The 15487-nt window shown below is 38.5% G+C and overlaps 1 protein-coding gene and 1 pseudogene across 20 annotated transcripts in view; one reads left to right on the top strand and one right to left on the bottom strand.

Moving 5' to 3' along the window:
- The window catches only part of SORBS2 (sorbin and SH3 domain containing 2), a 232611-nt gene that overhangs the window by 63142 nt on the left and 153982 nt on the right, over positions 1 to 15487 (top strand). The window lies entirely within an intron of this gene.
- LOC142056986 (histone H2B 5-like) lies at positions 13025 to 13443 on the bottom strand (annotated as a pseudogene).

Below are 15487 nucleotides of genomic sequence, written 5' to 3'. Positions count from 1 at the left end.
TGAATTGGAGGTAAGAAACAGCAACTAAGTAAAGACTGTACCCACTATGAACTAATTCCACATGATATAAGGTAAAAAGGTGTAGAACTGGGCCGCTGATGTAGAAATCAAATGGGCATGAAGAGACAGGGACATTTTTCAGCTCATGATAGAGAACCCAAGTGTACTTAGAAGGTTTACAAGAAGACCTTGACAATAATATGGCACAGGACAAATAGGGTATTTTTGCATTGGGAAGGGTGACATCAAGTTCGGGTTGAAGTCTAGAAGTTTTTCAGGTTTCAGTAGAGCCACTGTTTCTATCAAAGAGGTGATTATACATGATCTGAAAGGCTGTAGGTTATGCAAAGTAAGGCTCTTTCTTGGTGAGCAGTGATGTGTATATTACATCAGCTGTCATGCATTTAACATTGCAGTCACTTCAAGCATCTTTTAAGCAGATAACCTTCAAAGGTGACCCTGGACCTATGTGCTATGCTCAAACAGGATACCAACAACGCAAAAGTAGGCAGGTGAATCCTAAAATGCAGTATCATAGTAGCATGTACAAGGAGTAATAAAACTGAGAGAACAGGATAACCAAAGAAGATAGAATCAAGTGGTGTATCAGGTTTTTTGTATGTTGTTTGTTGAAAATAATCAGCTCTGAGCAAAGGGTGATAAGCATCAAACCACCATGCGGTCTGTGGAGCACAATAACCTTATGAGAGAGCTAGCGAGGGAATGTGTTACCTACCCTCAGCCTATGGATTATTCTCTGTATGCTTACGTATATGACCAACCTGCGAGTAACAACACAAATGGCATGTGCCCAGAGAACATGCTCAGATATCGCATTAGGGTACATTGTATAATGTTACCCTGTGGAATGGCTGAATGTCACTTCTGTATTGAAAGGATCAGGTGTTGAATGTAATACACTAATGATGAGTCAAATTGCATCAGATGTGACCTTGGAACAATATTTCTGCTCCAGTGAGGCTGTCTGTGCAAACATGGAAATAAAAGTTGACAATTCCTCCTTGTTTGTAAACTAGAATTTCACAAATATATACTTTGGTATGGTTCCCTGCTACTCTGATATTGATCCTTTCCCATGTCATTCTTTCAGTATTGCATTAAGCATGTTACCCATTGCCAGTTTGTATTTTCTTTCTTTACGTATAGCTTCCTAGTTGAGAGATGACTGTGCCATAAATATTTTGTGTCCATTTTTCTTCAAATAGTGTGGCATCTCTTCATGAAAGCGCTTTAATAAAAGTTGACCTCTCTGAAATTATGAAACTTCTTAACATTCTAGGGCTAAAACAAAAGTTAAAGACTTTCAAAGGCACTGATGTAATGGAAAACTTCACGTACGGGAGGGAGAAGGGAGAGAATTAAATACTTAAAAGGGCAGCATGTGTCTTTGAGTAAAAGCATGCTGGATGACCGCATTCTAGATCTGTTCCTGCTTTTGTTTTTTTGAAGCATGAAATATATTTTCGTGTTCAGATGTATTGTTCCATAACAGTGATACATCATAGCTAACGGTGCTGTAAAGCAGGAAATTCCAAAGACAGAGCCTTTTCTTCTGTTATTTCTAACTTCTTTCCCTAAATAGATTGATTTTTTCATCTTTCTGTACTGAATAAAGATAGTGTTCTGATTCATCCACCCTTAAAAACCTCACCAGCCACCATCAGGGGGTTGAATAGCATAGATGTGGTTCTGTGTTCTTAAGTAACCTGAGTAGCATAGTACACTTTTTTTTTAAGAGTTGATACTGAAGATCCCAAGCCTCAAAGGACGGCGGGGCAGAAATTCAATGGCAGGAGAAGCAACCCTTCTTACTCTCAATTTTTACTATGATCAAGCTATACAGTAAACTGTTTCATTAGCCTTTCAGAAAACACCTGTTAAGTAATGCTGAAGGATAGAATAATGAAAGCTTTACTTATTTTTAGGGTACTTGTCTTGCTTTTTATGTACAAGTCTTGAAGTAGTGCACAACTATTTGATGGGTAACTAATGCTCTCCCTAGTTTAGCAGCAGTTGCTAATTAGCTAGTTTTGTCTGCAAGAATAGTGGTTTTATCTTTGGCTTTTTCAGGACCCAAACAAAAAGGTAGGGACGCATGAGGAAACCCAAGGGAAATGGAATCAGTAACTGAAATTCTCATGGCCAAAAGTCTAATTCATCAAGGCTTATAAAAACAGGAAAATGCATGGATTTCTAAAGGTTGCATTTATTTATAGGATCAACAGTTATGCTAATAGGAAATCAGTAGTTGTAACTGAAGGTCAAAATAGGTGGAAGGGTCTTTGTGGTTTTTCAAACAATTTAAAAACAATGGGTCCAGTTCTTTATGATTTTTTTTTTTTAGCAGTGTCAGTAGGTCAGGTCCCAGTTCAACTGCAGCAAGACTGAAAGTAGTTGTAATGCTTCCTAAGTGGCTTAGGGTTGGATGGTGTAGCCCATGATGAGAAGGGGTAGGTAGGGACTGTGTCAAGAGCAGGACAGCCATCGAGTGTTGTTCTCACCATGTTGTGTGTAGCCTTGAATGTAAAGCTTCACACCATAGTGTACCTTGAATGTTACCATGGTTTATAAAGCCATGTATTTCTCAGTGGGATAGGCCCAAGTGTGTGAAGCCACAGAAAGCACAATGTACCACCTTGCATAGGCATAGATATTACTTAAAATCATGTTAGTGGTAAGTGATGAAGGTGCAGAAGATGCAACAAGTTATAATTATTTGTACCTGAGGTAAGAATTTGAAAGATAAATTAGCTAATTAGAAAGATCTGATGAGTGTTCCTGATGAAATAATAGTGAGCTGTCTCTAGATTTAGCAATAAGAAATACCAATGAGAGAACAGAAATAGGGATTTTTGAAATGTAGATTGTAGAAGAGAGATTAGTACCTGAGTTTATCATAGGTAGAAAAGTCAGAATGAATTATGAAAGCAGAGCGGTCAAATTTATATTTTTACTATGAATAATAAGATTAAGCACAGAAGCAAAGTAGACTATACCACACAACCTGTAAAAGTACACATTTCAAATCCTAACATTTAGGATTAAGACTTTTGGTCTTTTGATTGGAACAAAATCCAAATAGAAGCAAAACATCTCATGGCTGTTTAAAGCAAATCTCATACACTGTTTTGAATCTGACTAGAACATGGATAGCCGGTAGGACTGACTCCCTAAAAGCTAATACTTTGCCAAAGTTTAGTTCTAGCAAACGAGAGGGGGGAGGCTGTCCATGATTCAGTTATCTGGATCAATTCTGATATCTGAAAAATATATTAACTTAGAAATTACACATGTACAACAGAGGTCTTTGTGCATATGATTAGTGTTTTCACTATTGAAGTTACTGCAAGGAAAAAAGTAGTGATTCAGGGAAATAGAACAAAGTGTGGGATAAGAGTGTGGGGTAGACAGTTAAACTGGATGCTTGAATGTTGTCTGTCTTTGAATGTTCACTTTCTCTTAATATTAAAAAATTAGACATGATTATAAATCCAAAAATATTTCCATTTTTGAAAATATAATCTGGAATGAGATATTGTTGGCGCCAAGCTTTCAAGTGCAAAATGACATTTGTAAGGTACTAAATGCCTGTTTCTCACTGAATTTCATGGTCATTTGAGAACCTCAAGTTCTCTGTTCTGTTATGCAGATAATGAGAGCTTTTGTAGTTCTCTGAACTATGATAAATAAGGATGAATAAATAATTGATATGAGGTGATTACTGATTGGTGAGAATTGTAAAGAATTTTCTTCTAGGAAGGTTATCTCTAGCAGAGAGTGTTTTGCTCTCCAGTGAAGTGGCCAGTATGGGCCATCATGAGGGGTGGGTTAATGGATTAGATGGCCCCAGCTTTGGCTTGGCATTTCAGCTGCTGTTTTTAAACATGCAACATCTATGGAGGCTTTGAATTTCAAAGACTGAAGCTTTTGAGGCAAACCTAAACTGTAGTGATTGGCCTAGATGAAATATAAATAATTTCCTTTTGAACAGAGGTCACACTACTGACTTGTGTGTTTTGTGCTTTATGCTTCTTAGAATCTTAAGGAGGTAGTGTCTGATTTAGGCATTAACCCTGTATTTTTTTTCATACTAATAATAAGAATTTTAGTGACAAGCATGCAGTAGCTACTGAAAAGATGCCAGTGGAAAACACTCAGTATGTATCGTTTAAGTCATATATTGATCATGTACATCACACTGCTCCTTCTAGCCGGTTATGCACTTTACACATGTTAATAAGCAGATTCTGACAGAAGCCAACAGTTGATAGCACGATTCTTATTTAATTTAATCTCTAGTGAATTTCTAATGAACAGGGAACTCTAAGCAGTGACATTTTCCTCAATAATCAAATTCATGGTAATTGCACTGTTTTTCTTTTTGATAAATCTGTATTTGTTAGGAATCTCGAGGAAATAATAATTTCAGTGTGACTGATGCAATCAAATGGTTTACTCTGAATAAGTAAGACATAAAAGAAGCTAATCAAATCAAGTGCTACTGTATGAGAGCTAAGTGAGACACTGACAGATTTGACAGTAGAATAAGGACCAAACTAAAGACTTTGGTTTGGCATACATGCAGATAATCAGGCAAATCCAAGTCCCTTCTGTAAGGGTCCCTTTATAGATATGGATCACGTAATCTGAGCCTTGCAGATTATCATTCTACTTTTAAACAAGTGCAAGAGAGATTTTTAATTCCTTATTTGCATAGCTGTAGATTTACACGTTCGCACACTTTTGCCAGTGGCATTTGATTCACAGACGACTGATTTATGGTCTTGACCAAAGGCCAGGTTCAGGACACACTTTATTGTCAGGACTGCAAACTCCACAAAAATTGTTTGGAAGTCTGCATCTGTTCTAGCTAACACAGTACAGCAGAGCATTAGGAGGATGCCTTCCAGCTTGAGCCAATAGTTTTCTTATGAGCAAGGCAAAAATAATTGCAGAGATGTTATGCTAAATTAATGCAGGTGTGAATTTGTTTACTTTTTGTCATATTTAGTGGTGTAATTATCTTAAACATAATTCTCTAAAATCAGTCACTGCTTAGCTGAAAACCACAAATGAAAATAAACACGTCAGTATGACTAAAAGAGCTTCCAAAAGTACAATGGCAAACAGGTATTACGCTATTTCTGTGTAGATGCGTTCCCCTTTCAGTTCTGGCATTCATTCTCTGTATCATTAGCCATTAAAAGAGAAAGGGCAGATGAATTATTTCCTAATGCATGGATAAAGAGTGTCGTCTGAATTGCTATTTGTAAGGAAACTCTTATGTTTAAATAATTGTTTCTATCAATATTAGGTCAACCTGTCATCAGGCGAAGAAGGGATTGGGGTCAAGTTCTCTTTGCAGTAGGTGCTGAACACAAGAGACGGAAAACACTTGCTTGCGAAGGTAAACTGAAGAGCAGGTTTATTGACAGGTGGCTTTGACCACTACTTGGCCGTGATACCAGTGGTTTCCAGATTTCCTATAGCAGAAATTAAAATTCAAAAGGAGTTTGAGGAACAAGCAAATAATAGCTTTGTAGATAAACTTGGGAAGCGTTCTTGTGTTAAAAGGCTGCTGCTTCCTATGAATGGATGAAACCTATGTAGGAAGGTCTGAGCAGATATTGTCCAAAGTTGTGATGAGAGTTCTGGCAGTTGCAAGAGGAGACAGGAAGATAGTTATGAAGGTGCTTGAAAGGTAAGAGGAAAAAGAACTGCTGCAGTGAGAAGACAAGGAGCCAGTTCTGTGTGGCCACTGTTCTGGGGCAGGGACAGGTAAGATGGCTTCAAAGCAGAAAAACTAGACTGGTCTTGTTGGGTGCATTTTGCATGGATCAGAAGGCATTGCCTAAGACCGTGGGCCCAGATACTGTAGTGTGATGATAGAGGCATTCCTGATGGATCCCCCCCAAAAAAATTAGAATTCAAAAATGCTGTGGAGGAATCAGTCCTCTCAGGAAAAACTACAGTACACTGCTTAGGAGAGTGAAGGGGAGGTAGGTGTGAGGGAGAATGCGCCAGGTCCTTGAGCAATTCACATGCTTGAGTGTCCAAGGTATTTTGTGTTTGAGAAAAAGAAAGTCATATTTGCATTCCAGTCAAATTTCTAACCCACACACAGTGTGCCCAGGCATCCCACTGATATTTTGTTGATTGTTTTTTAGTCTTCATATGTACGCCTCAGAATTCCAATCCCAATTTGCAAATTTGAAAATAAAATTGATCCCCTCCTGTCGTTCTATTCTTTATGTTGCATTTCATTCTTGGGAGACCCAAATGATCAAGTCTTGGCTGTTCATAAGGACTTTAGATGAAGCTTTAGAGGTTTGCCCCATGTTTTCAAATACATAATTATGTGAATATCCATTATGGAAGTGGGATTCTCACTAGCTGTCCTCCGCCAGCAATGGAATAATGTGATTTAGAGGGTAGGGATCAGGCAGTAGGTGGTTTGGAGGCAAGTACAACACTTTGTAAAAGAAGTTGTAGTGCTCAGTTTAGCTGGCCATTGTAAAAGAGGGAACCTGGTTCTCTGATTCTGAAGTCCGTACCCCAAACCGTCTGTGAAACAACTGTTTGCACTCTGAGCTGTCTGCCCTTCCACAATGTCTGCATATTTACTGACAAGTTTCCATTCTAATTCCTGTCCATTGGTTTTGTACAGAATTAGTTTAACCAGGCAAATTGTGTTAAAATGTTAGTGGTATCTTGTGTGTTTTGTGTTATATACACCTGTGTATTAGGACTGCAGATTCTTTGTGGAAGGTCTTCATTTCTCAGTGCATGTGCTTGGTTTTCAAATTATCAGCTGAGCTGGAAGTTTGAAGGTGGCTTGAGTTCAAACATGGCTTAAAAGAATAATTATATGGCAAGTTTTCATGTGTGTAGTCCTCTTGGAAATCTATGTAACTCTACTGTCATTTTCACTATTGTGTAAATTTTAGACTTCTATGGCCTTTATCTTCCAGTACGTTTAGGAACAGTTTCTCTTTATGTTCATTAAAAGTGTGGTCTTATGAACTAATTGCAGATAATGCTATGGAAGTTCCACTTTCAATATCTAAAATTGTAAAAACATTCTAATCGTGTATGTAAATTATGTCTTCTAAGAAGAAGCCACTCTTTTTGTTATTGGACTTATCTTCTCTAGTGTTGACACGTGGATAGCTTTTAATGAGGACCTTTTAAAGAGCTAAAAGGATCTTTAGCTCTTCAGTGCCCAAAAGCAAATAGTTTTGTTAATGAACTTTTTTAGGGATAAGTTTGGAACTATACTCTAAGGCCCCTACCCCCTTTTGGTGGGTGCAGTATACAATTGTAGAATGCAAAACTGTGAAATGTAATTTCCTGTTTCTCGTAATCCTAAATTAGTATCTCCTGCTTCAAGTGTTCAAATTAAAAAACAAGTTTAGGCTTGTAAGAATCTAGTCTGAATAAGACTCTTAAAAGCAAGGTCGTGACTTCAAGATAGTTGTTCTTCCGTGACTTACCTCAGACCTGGGTGTATCTAGTGTTCTTTCCAAAGACACATTCTAAACAAGGAACTTAAAGTTGATTTAAATGTTTGTTTGAAAAGGGCAGAGAAGTTTAGTAAAATGAAGCTTAAAAATGAAATTCCTATAGACTATGTTATTTTCAGAAGCTCTTGTTAGACTGTATTCTCCCTTTGAAGTCAATGATAGAAGTCCTCCCTGAATTAATCAAAAATAGTAACAGGAAATTTGTGTCCTTTTAAAATGCCACTGAAAAGGCCTTACTATCCAGCTTTTTACTATTGTAGTTTTAGGTTCAGCCCAAAATGCCTAGTAAATACTTCTTAGAGAATACTGGAAAGATTTAAATAAAAGATGAAAAAAGTGTTGCATTTGTATCTATTTCTGTCACTTGAAATAATGATTTTTTTTTTTAAAATTCATATAGGCATTTAAGTCTTAATAACATTAGTAAGATCTGTGCTGAAAAGGTTGGCACCATCTCAATGAATCTGCTAACCTTATTTACAGTGTATTTGTTACTGGAAATGGTTTTACATATATATACGCACGTTTTATCATATTTTGTGGATGTCCTGGTAGATACATAATCAGTTCTGCCTCCTAAAATTTGATGAACATCAGAAGCTACTTTGAAATTGTGCTGTGCATTTCAAGCTGGGATCCTACAAATGCTAACCAGACTTGAAAATTGAGGTCAGTGTGGTTTTGGTGTTTTATCATGCTTAACTTCCTGTGCTGTCTTGTCAGACACACCTGAAAGTTTGCACTGTCACTATCTAAATCAAAGTAAGGCATCACCTTAGTTTCATGAAGAGGATGAATCAGGAAATAGAGATACTGGGTTGTCATTACAAAGGCAAGCAATGTTTCAATATTGTATCATAAAAAGATTTCATATGTTGACTTCTTCAGGTATGGATCACATATTGGTTGTTAGCATAGAGCTTTGTTTTGTTTATATTTCAATACTATTTCTGTTTTTAAAGTACTGTAAAAATGGTTTGAAGTACTCAACTTAGGGACAGTTTAGTCTCGGATTTCGACTCATGTTTCTAGTTCATGACAGCAGTCTATTGTTAGCTGATTTTGTTATAAATAACCAAATCTGTACAGATACTATGTAAAACTATTAGTGATTTCTCCCACTCCATTGTACTCTGGTTTCAAACTCCAGTCTTCAGATAACTGTTGATCATATGTCATTTATTTTCATCTGCTCATCAGAGTGCAAAGGCCAAAAAAATTAACATTAAATGCTTTTCTTATATTTTCCTTATGAGGAATTTTTTAAATTGCTATAGAAATCACATCAGCGTGAGCTTAAATTGCAAGTCAAAGGGTTCGTAGCAAAAGGCAAGGCAATGCAAGGAGCTTGATGCGGTTTGGTCACTAAATTTGTAATAATTAAACTTCTGCTAAGATATGTCTAATATGTTGACTTCTGATGTTTTTATGTACAACACTGTAATCTGACAACCTTTTTATTTTTACATTATCTTTCAGGAGGTAAGACAGAAAACTGGGATTAATCATTCTGTAAATTTAGTAGATAAATTTTACCTTTCAACTTCTGAATTCTGTTTTTCTATATATGTGAAGCTTTCAAGCCATTTTAGAAGCAGAGGATACCAGAAGCCACTGACTTCATCCTTTAGTTTTCTTAAGTGCAAACGTTCATTAGTCGATTGTTGCTTGTAGTGATCTTTGTCTAAGTGTTAGAATTGAGAACTTCTGTTTTGAACAAGACCAAGCTGATGAAAAATTTAAAAGCCTTGAGGCAAAAAAGGATCTTTCAAGCTTTTATTATTAATAGGTGGATGACTTTGAGAAACAGAGGATGTTAAAGTTCTGAGGAAGTAAACAATTTCTAGGAAGGGAAATCCGCCTTTCTGTATGTTTATTTTTCAAAGAGAGGAAATTACCTAATAAGCATAAAAATTCTGGGGTACAAAATAGAATACCTACTTCAAATTATATTACCTTTGACTTCCAGTTCTTACGTATCTTAAGATCTGCCTGAATGTGATTGTGATGTTTTCATTTCTGCTCTATAAGCTTTCTTCTGTATAACTTCAGATGCCTAGGATTTAGGTTTATGGTATGGATACAGGTGCTGCTTCCTTTACCCAATGTGCAAAATACACATAGTCGTATTGTTCTAGCTGTCAGTTTGTTGCTATTTGAGCATATTTTCGAGGCCTTTTCTCTCCACCTTCCTAGTCGGCACTGGTCTTTGTTATATGAACTGAGATCTCTTAAGAGGCCCGATTTTTCATAAGAAGTATACACTGCATCTCTTGAAAAGTGTGTGCAGCCCTTCATTGTGTGTCATACTGGCTACCAAAAATGGAGATAGCAAGGAAATGTCTGAAAACTGTCTTGTGGAAGAATTTTTCTATGCAGGGAAAAAACCTTTGGTGGAAAACATGGCTGTGGTTTTGGATTCTTTATTAATGAATCATGTTCACTGATTGGCAATGAAAGTGTCCTGATGGAGGAGATTTAGAAAATTGCTAAAAATCCTTTAAGTAATGTCACCCATGACAACTTCTGTCTTGTTGTCACTGTACTTGCCACTTAAATGAGGGTCTAGTTTAGTCAGCAGAAAAATTAATTCTGGCCTGCAAATAAGTCAACATAGAGGGATTAACCGGCAATACAGCTGTAACATCCTGTGTTGCCTTAAACACAGCAAACATCAACTTGCCTTTCCAAGGCTTGGAAAAGCATGAATATAGCTCAAGCATTTCAAACTAATAGTCTGTTCTGCAATTAATGGTACTATAGAGAACACAAATAACAAAAACTGTAAAAGAGCTCTCATTTTCACTTAGCTGAAGCAATACATGATAAATGAGTACTACTTTACTGTGCTTCTGTTAACAAGAAGGCAAAACATACAAAAGATCAGTACTGGTTTCCTGAGCCATTCTCCTAGTGGGCTAGGGCTAATTTGGGTATAAAGTATCCACTGGAGGATGTTGGCATTGTGCTATAACCTCACCTTTGGAAGCTGAAGCTGAAGAACTTCCTAAAAGCCGAGCCCTCCTTTCTCTCTGAGCTACTAGTGTGATGAACTGTCAAATCTCTGTGGAAATGTTGACCTTCAGGAATAGAGATATTTGAAGAGGAAGGGGTCAGTTTTCCGTTTTAGGGACTTTCTGTTAATCATGATACATCATACTGCAGAAGAGGACATTGCCCAGGTGATTTGCCATAACCAAAAAAACATGGTTTAGTAGCTTCCAGCTGCTATATCATTCCCTTTCTTTAACATACTTACGTAACACTTCTGTCCTAAAAGTTACAACAGTCTGTATTTAGATTGTCTGGAAAGCATCAGTTTCAAAAATACTGCAGTTGGGGTGTCAAGGTTTTCAAATAAAAAAAGAAAATTAGTTGCAGGTTCTCCAGGGCATGAAACTTGTAAAATTCTAAGCCAAATGTATACAGTAAACAAGATACTGTTGCTCTGGCCTTTCAAGACAATATGAGTGTGCTGCTGTTTAATAACATCTAGCTGTACACATCCAGTGATGGTATTGCTATGACCAATTCCAGGTGAACATATATGTTGAGTCCTTACATTTATCGACTGATCTGTGAGCGTGAAAGAAAACATGAGGCATCTACTGTTTGTGTCTCCCTGGGAATCACCAACAATTTGGCACATATTAAAGCCTTTTTTGGGGGTCATGCTCAATTTCATAAAGATTTGAGAGCTTTGATGTTTCTAGCTAAGATACACATTGATACTGACCACACTCTGATGCCTGGGTTTTCCATTCTGGTTCTTGCAGCCCTAGAACTTTTGAACCTCTCTGCAGGAATCATACTTTGAGCTGTGTATAATTTATCTGTTGTCTTAATTGTGTAGGCCCAACTTCAAAAATTAAGTCTGTGCCTGTGAATAGCGTGAAGCCACAAGCTTGACAGGCCGGTTTGAGCTTGTTAGAAGTGGAAGGGTGAGAAACAGCTTTACTGTGCACACTGAGCTGATTATAGAGGGGGGCAGGCCCATGGCACCTTTAAAGACGACACTGATTCAGCCCTACCCTTCAATAAGGATATTTGTAAATCTGTAAGAGGTTTTGAACTGAGTCCCCATCTAACATAGTACTTTCTTTAAGTCATATTACTTCCTTTAGTATTATCTGTTGGCTAAGCCTCCCTGCTAACTGGTATGGTTACCCTGTAGGCCCTCAAACTTGCTGTGCTGTCGGTGTGCAATGCAATGTAAAGAAGGCGTATGCTGGCAGTTGGGCAGATCTGGTCCTGCTTTAATTTGTTGTGTATGTTTGGAATTTGAGCTTGATTCAGTAATCTAAATCACCTGAACTACATTTCAGGCTTAAATTACAGGAAAGGACACTTTGGTTAGAGCTAGGAAAGACAAAAATGCAAAGGATAACTAAGTATTGGAGCATCTAAAGAAGCTGGGATATCTTTCTTGCTGGATACCTTCTGAAACAGGCTGATCAAGTGTCTGTCAGGAATGATACACTTACTGTTGTTTTTGCATGTAGCAGATGAACAAGATGACCTGGAGATCCCTTCTCTTTAATGACACGAGGGATTGTAGGATAATTGACTGAAATTCAGTCTGCTGCTTCTGATATTGCCCGAAGTCAGAATGGTTTGTGACTTACTACAAGCTGACATGGCTTGGTTTGTAGCCAGATCTCTTTTCACACCCTTCATGAATAACCATCCTGTCATCAAAAAATCCTTCAGAATAAGTCTATAGAAACAACCCATGTGAAGGCATAAGAATATGTGGTTTTGGGTAAAAACATGTGGTCTTAAAGAGAGTTCAGGTTAACTGCAAGTTCTGCCAGCATGTGGTTCAGATAGAATCATAGAATAGTTTGGGTTGAAAGGGACCTTTAGAGGCCATCTAGTCCAACCCCTGCAGTGAGCAGGGACATCTTCACCTACATCAGGTTGCTCAGAGTCCCGGCCAACCTGTCCATGAATGTTTCCAGGGATGGGGCATCTACCACCTCTTTGGGCAAACCTGTTCCAGTGTTTCACCACCCTCACTGTAAAAAATGCTTTTTTATATCTAGTCTGAATCTACCCTTCTTTAGATTAAAACCATTACCCCTTGCCTTATTGTAACAGACCCTCCTAAAAAGTCTGTCCCCATCTTTCTTACAAGCCCTCTTTAAGCATTGAAAGGCTGCAATAATGTCTCCCTGGAGTCTTCTCCAGGCTTAACAAACCCAACTTTCTCAGCCTTTCTTAGTAGGGGAGAGGTGTTCCATCCCTCTGGTCATTTTTGTGACCCTCTTCTGGACCTGCTTTGACAGGTCTATGTCTGTCTTGTACTGAGGACTCCAGAGCTGAACACTGGACCTTCCCAGGTGGGTTGTCTCAGGAGAGTGGAGTAGAGGAGCAGAATCACCTCCCCCAACCACCTGGCCGTGCTTCTTTTGATGCAGCGCAGGATACAGTTGACTTTCTGGGCTGCAAGTGCACATTGCCAGCTCACGTCCAGTTTTTCATCTACCAGTACCCCCAAGTCCTTGGGCGAAAGCAAACTTTAGGTCTTGGAGCTGCTGTATTTGCCTTATAGTCTTGGTGCCCTTGGGCATTGCACACTTGGCCAACTCTCTGGGCAGCTCCTACTGCATGGCAGACTCCACCTCTCAGGAACTAATGGTCAAGCTTTCCTTGTGATGTGCCAGACAACATGCTTTTCCAGTTCAATAACATCATTGACAAGGACATTCATGATGCCTCTGGCCTTGGTTAGGATACTGGTCTCCCAGTGCATCTGCTTCAGCCATTTGTATTGATGGATGCAGTAACTCTCCTTTCTGCTGTTCTTACATTGCTTGTAGCCCTCCTCTCAGGTTTTGACGACAGCGTTCTTGGAGTTCTTGTTGGGAGCAGGAGCTGGCTTTGTAGGTTCCAGCATTTTGGCAGCACCTTTTCTCACCAATAAGCAACATGAAGGTGGGCAAAGGTGGAGGCAGTGTAGGTACAAATTACTTGAGTCCACTGGTGGCATATACCTGAATTCTTGAAATGACTACCTCCTTTGCAGCCTGAAGGACTGATAACTGTCATGATTGTGTGAAACTATGAGCAGCAAACTGAGAGCTTGCTGAAGCAATTTTATCTCGATGAGCTTTGGCTGATTTTAGCTGGGTTTATGATTTTAACGTCCTATTTTGCCATTAGATGTAGGAAACCCAAATGCAACTGTTGGGTCTTGCTGAAAAACAGATACTGCCTTTGAGATTAGTGTCTTGCTGGGGGGCGGGGGATCAGAAAAATATCAGGCTCTGCCAGTATTAGCTAGTATTCTAAAATACCGAAGTGCTATCTACCCGTAGCTAGAAGCCTTCAAAGCTTTGTACCATTCCCTATGTCTTTAGGTTGTGTTTTCAGTTAAGTCGATTTTAGTAGCAAAATGGATAAACTGACTAAAGGAACATTTAAGGAAACATGATTCGTCTACACTGCCTTTACCTGTTGTTTGACTTCTAGTGAGAGGTTTTGTACTTAGTTGAGGTGACAAATATAATTTCCTTCACTCTGAGGTTCAGTGCCTGAAAGCTTCAGTTGCAGAATGTCTGCTGTCCCCTATCCTCTATGCTATGAGTAGCAGAAAATGTTAAAATTACTTGATTGGTAAAGCTAAGGACTGTTTTTCATACAGGTCCCTTATTTTTTCTTTACTAAATTGGCAGCTTAACAAATTGGCTGAATAGCATTGTGTTAATTATTGAGAAGCCTAAATTCCTTTGTGGATTTAGTAATGGATTTGGAATAGAAACTCAGTACAGAGTGTGGAGGTGTAAAGCTGGCCCTGGCCATAATCCGATGGTTTAAGGAAGAGCAGAATGACATTAGTCTTGTGTGCTCTGTTACTTAAATCTTCGCAAAGAGAAAGGAGGGAACGGGGACTTGTGTTTCTTCTGTGAATTTCTTTTCGTTTGCATGGACTGGCTAGCTTGAGACTGAGATGGGCAGCTGTGCACAGGAGCATGCATGCATGGCCTCAGAACCTAGTGATGGCAATTGTCTTTTGAGCAGGGAGCACAGTTTATCCATGGTCAACTGTCGGAAGGTGTATTTCAGAGTATATTGTTCAGGTGTCAATATTTCAGAGTAACTGGAGGACAGGCACTCAAATTTTCCTTTCTCCTAGGTAAATTCTCTTTATTAAGCTAAAAAGAGAGAAACAGCCTCTTGTTCTTTGAGCCAGATGAAGTCTGTAATTACTCTATGAAAGATGGGCCAGCGTCCTCAAAAGACCAGACAGTAGCTTGGTGCCTAGTATTCTGTGTCAGCAAAGTGCCAGATGTGACTGTAAATCCTTCTAGAAATTTAATCCAGCTTTTCAGTATCTGTGGCAGATGTTTTAACAACTATTAGTACAGTTTGTTGTTTTTTTTTTTTAAATAAAAGATGGTGGAGTAACACCATCTTCCATGTTTTTTTATGAAGAGTGAAAATAACCTGAGAACTGCTTATGGATGTTTGTGCTTCAGATGCAAGGTGGATAAAACACAAGTTTGTATGTGACAGTTGTCACCAAAGTGGTTTCATCAAGATGAGACACTGCTTGCTTGGTCCAGCGGGAGAATTTTGGGTAACTGGGAACTTTAGTGTAAAAGATATACAGACACTTAGGAATTTGGGCATATGTAAAATGGGTATTTTAAAGATTGTCACTTTGGATTTGGGCTCAAAAATCCTTTTGAACATCTAATTCAACAAATCCAGTCATTTGAGTTGGTAAGTCACAGTGAACATTGCAGGTTTAGAGTGCTAGCTTGTTTATATGTCTGAAGTTTAGGCCTTTAGGGCAACCCTGCTCTCTAATACACCCAGCACCCACCCAAAAAAGCCCCCACAATATTACGCAGCAGTTGAACACATTCTAGCAGAAAATTAGTGTGAAAGACAAATAACCTTGTACAAAGTTCTTGAAACAATGGACTAGCAGTGGG

Source organism: Phalacrocorax aristotelis, chromosome 4 (genome assembly GCF_949628215.1).
Source record: "Phalacrocorax aristotelis chromosome 4, bGulAri2.1, whole genome shotgun sequence".
In the NCBI taxonomy this organism is placed as follows: domain Eukaryota; kingdom Metazoa; phylum Chordata; class Aves; order Suliformes; family Phalacrocoracidae; genus Phalacrocorax; species Phalacrocorax aristotelis.
This window is presented reverse-complemented; position numbering and strand designations above follow the sequence as displayed.